Here is a 4,860-nt window from a genome sequence, read left to right as displayed (position 1 = left end):
TCTCACACTGTGTCTCTCCCAAAGTGCCTTCAAAGCCCACAGTGACATCACACTCACCCAGTTTAAAGGGACAGTGCCACAAGAGTCAAAGGCTACAGAAACAGTCTGGATACGTTACCAATTAAATGCAAATAACTAAGTTGCTTTGTTCACATATATGTTTTTTGCTTTTGAAAAAGGGAAGTTCATTCTCTCTCTCTCTCTCTCTCTCTCTCTGTGTGTGTGTGTGTGTGTGTGCTGGTTTGCAACCCAAAAGTACAATTGTATGGGTGGGCATCAGGGCTGGATTTAGGTTTGATGAGGCCCTAAGCTACTGAAGGTAATGGGGCCCTTTGTATGTCCAGCTGTCCTTTGTCAACAACAAATTATCGCTGTTTTTTGTGTTGAATATATGCTATATGGTAATTTATGGACCTAGTAGGTATCTAAAGCCATTTGCACATAACAAATGTGCAAATAACAATTTGCAGGGCCCATTACTTACATCATAGGAGCCTACACAACACAAAACACTGTTGCTGTATGTAGGTTTTATTTTATTTGTTTTTAATCTTATATTTTGGAAATGTACTTCCAGTTTTTTTTCTTTTAAATTCCCCCCAAGAGAGTGGGGCCCTAAGCTATAGCTGGTTTAGCTCCTGCGTAAATCTGGCACTGGTGGACATATAGCTGGAATTACATAACCATATAAGAAACCCAAAGTGGCCAGCAATATTTGCGGGATGAAATGAAAGTCATCTCACCTCCTCACCCATAGGGTGAACATTACTAAGCAGTTACAGAAACATGAGAGCACTCTGCTTCTAAAAGATCTTGACAATCTTTAACTTAAGTATCCTCCTGAAAACAGAAGAACTCAAGAAGATCGTCATGAATTCTCTGGATGAATAGGAAGGAAAATTTAGCCAAAAGAGAATTTAGGCTAAATAGCATTAGCTTTAACACAGATGAGTTGCTGCTGCTTCATTTTGAGCTACAGAGCAATCCTGGTGGGGGGCTGGGGAGGGTCTGGCACCCACCACTTCAGCTGCAGCCCTGCCAACTCCTGCTGGCCAAGGCGGAAAGTGAGAGTGGGGGACACTTCCCACCCACCCCACATTTTTTGCTGCACTAGCTCTAGGCTGGCCCAGCTGAGGAGTCTGAGGATCAGGGCTGTGCAGGGATCACAAGGATTTGGATCCAGCAGATGCAAAGCTGCCAGTGCCGTAAAATACCCTGGGTTGCTGCTAGTGGTACGTTCCCACCTGGCAGGTGAAGCTTGCTTAGTGAGCCCCCTACTCCCCAGCAGCAGTGCTCTTCTCTAATAGCAGAGGCTGGTGAAGAGGCAAGTAGGCTGGGATGGGGCATACTTGCTCCTCTGTTAATACCCACCCATCCCCAGCCATCAACACTAGGAGGATTGTTGTTGATAATCAGAAATCTACCTATGCTCTTAATTGTTTTTCCAGCAAAATGTAACGATGGACAGGAAGGTGTTTCCGATAGATACTTGGATGTGGAAGTTTGTGCCATAATCAATTCACCTTTACGTTATCTCTTTTCCCCTTTTGCTGCCACAAAAAGACCTACATATTTCTAGGCGTGCTCAGCTAATTATTTAATATTGTTATTTCCTCTGGTCTGTTTTAGATAGCAATCCCTTTGGGATATGAACTTGTCATACTTGCTGCGTCCTTTGTTTGTTCACCCAAATGCCTGGACAGATCTTGCACCCATACATCTTGTATGTGCTTTGGGTCAGTGCACACGTTCTGCAACCTTTGTTTGCATCAGTGATCATTGAATTGCATGTAAACTCCTTTCTTGGGTTCAAGTGAGCATATGAAAGCCAGTGGTTGGGCCAGCAGGTGCAATACAATTGTCCACCCTCACATGTTTATTCCACATGGGGCTTTTGTTACAGCTGAATTTGTTCCTGTGTACATTTCACTATATGCACACGCTGCTTAGATCTGCTGGCTTACTTTTCACATTATTGGGACAGTGGTGCAAATGTCATGCAAAGAAGGAGACTGGACCAGCAACAAGCAAATTAATGGGTTGAATTCTTTGGAAACAGATTGCTAAACTGAGGCATATTTTAGGAGTAACATCACCTGCTGCCAGGTTACTGAGAACTAGAAAAACAGGTTTCCTAATATCAGAATTATGAAATACAAAGTAACTGTCCAGAGTGGACAATGCATCACAGAGGTTGCAAAATAGTTAAGCCAGCATACACACAGAGTTATGTGTACTGTGCTGTTCCTTCACTGTATACACTGTGTATGTGTTTTGTCCCAAAAAGCAAATCGAAATAAATTGGATATTGTATTCTGCACATTCATCAGGGTGGGGGGCGGGGTTGCCCCTCTTTGTAAGAAAATGTCTATGTGCCCAGTTCAATCATAGCTAGGCATACATTTTAATCTGAGCCTCCCACTCCCAAACTCAGCACTGCATCCCCTACCCCAGCCTGTGCATTTAAGAAAATTTCCATGATGGAAATGACATTTTGCTACTCAGAATCCACAGAGCCCAGTGCTAATACTTTGAATGAGGGTTTCACTAGCACAGTTGTAACCAAACTCTCAGGATTTTTACTCTTGACCTATAGTTATACATTACCAGATAAAACCAGTGGCACATTAACTAAGATCACGTAATTTCATAATGTGATGACCTCAGTTCTTTACTTTTTACCCCAAAGGTAAAAGATTTCCAACTGTGAATTGTGCAGACCCAGAATGAACTCTTATTTCCTCACGTCTGTGACGATTGTTAAGAAAACAACCGCTTATCATTTAAGTGCCTTCATATTTAAGTTAAGCTTTTAAGAGAAATAATCTCTAGAGGTGTAAAGAAGCAGGCCAGTCAACAGAGCCACAATCATGAAAGCAAATGATCTCACTGGGATTTTCTAAAACAATACAGTTTGGACATGAACAAGTTGCTAAAACAAAGTCAGCTATGGAAAATGTGTGAGAGACCACTCTGTGACATCTTCTGAATGTCATTATCATGATCATGATTGTAAAAAAGTACAGTACCAGTGAAGGGAGATATATTTATATACTGTATGTGCAAAAAGAGGAAGAAAAGAGAATTAAAAAATGAAGAAAAGAGATTACCTTTTCCATTAATAATTATACTATCATATACATGGCCATATAGACTAAGAATAAGTGTGCATTTGATAATAATCATAGATCACCCCTAACAAAGTACAGTGGTACCTCGGTTTACGAACTTAATCCATTCCTGAAGTCCGTTCTTAAACTGAAACCGTTCTAAAACCGAGGCGTGCTTTCCCTAATCAGGCCTCTCGCCACTGGTGCCCTTCCACCATTCGGATTCCGTTCTTAGAACAAGGTAAAGTTCGCAAACCGGGACACAACTTCCTGTTTTGCGGAGTTCATAAACCGAATCGTTCGTAAACAGGGCTGTTCTTAAACCGAGGTACCACTGTATGTGTGAGTTGCATTTGATTGCGCCTTAGTCATCCAATGCATTGTGAACGTACATCATTCTTCTACAAAGCATTCTAAAACTGCCTTCCCCCTCTTGCCCTATCCGACTGGTCACTTTTATCATATTCACTACACCCCATACTTTGGTTAACCAGTCTTCTGAATTTCTGTTTGAGAATATGTTCCAGACTTCTGCTGTGACAGTCTGAGTTCTTACCCAATCCAAACTCCTGTTGTGCCCACTCTTCAAGTCATGCCAGAACGGATTTGGTGACTATTCTTAGCTCTTCTGCAACATGAAGTTGAATTACATACAGTGAGAGAAAACAGTAACTGGAAATATAGTACAGGTCTAAAATTAAATGAGGGGGTTTGGCTTTTGCTGTCCAACAGCAGCTCAGAGGAAAGATGACCTGTCAGAAATGTCTGTGAGAGAAAAAGTGCCAAGGGATAATATTCTGCAATGGGCTTACTTTATTACATCAGCAGATTAACAGCTTCTCTAATATCTTCTCAGCCGTCTCAAGAATAATTGACATAGCAAGTCTAATAAGGCTCTCCTTTCCAGGTCTTTAGATATATTGCCAGTCACAATATAAGACTGGTTGAATGCTGTCATCTTTTAGTTCTGAGCAGGCAGGGAAGAGAAATTCAATTCAGTCCTCATTTAAAGGCAAACCTAACTATTTCACACTTTTTGAGACATTGTGCAAACTGAAAGGCAGCCATCCTGTGAAATTCAGGCTTCTCCAAACATTGCAATGCAGTTTTCCAGCCAGGAAATGTGTGCAAAAAGTCACACACTAGGAGAAAAGGTATATTATAAAAGCATATATCTGTGAAAAGTAAAAAGTTGCTTTGTAAAAATGAGCCTACTAGGTAAAATTGCATACAAATGTTATATTAGGAGAAATTTGCACTGAAATACTGTTGATTTTGCATGAGGAGTTAAAAAATTTGCAAACTGATGTGCTAATGTAAAGAATGGAGCATAAGATTGGACAAATGAGAAACCGAGGGAAACCAAAATCATTGCACACCATTGCTCAAAAATATGTATTAAACTACTTTAAGCTGCCTAGATAAAACTTTCAAAACACATATGTGCCATATTTTCGCAACTTTCCCCAAAACTAATTCATTTTTGCTGTACTTTGTTTAATAAGATAATCACAACACACACACTCCAGCTTGAAATGCTGCTTTTCCCAGGAAAGGGGTACATGTGCAACTGTTTGTATGTGCCTGTAAACTTAGCTCAAAGTTCACCTAAATAAAGAGAAATCCTGGCTCTGATGACCCCACAAACCTAAAACTCTAACTACATGTGATATTAAATGGGTCACTGCCCATCCACATCAGTGGCTTTTGTTTATTTAATAGTGAACACCCACTTTTTATCAAGACTATG

The sequence above is a fragment of the Podarcis raffonei genome, chromosome 2 (assembly GCF_027172205.1).
Source record: "Podarcis raffonei isolate rPodRaf1 chromosome 2, rPodRaf1.pri, whole genome shotgun sequence".
Lineage (NCBI taxonomy): Eukaryota > Metazoa > Chordata > Lepidosauria > Squamata > Lacertidae > Podarcis > Podarcis raffonei.
This window is presented reverse-complemented; position numbering follows the sequence as displayed.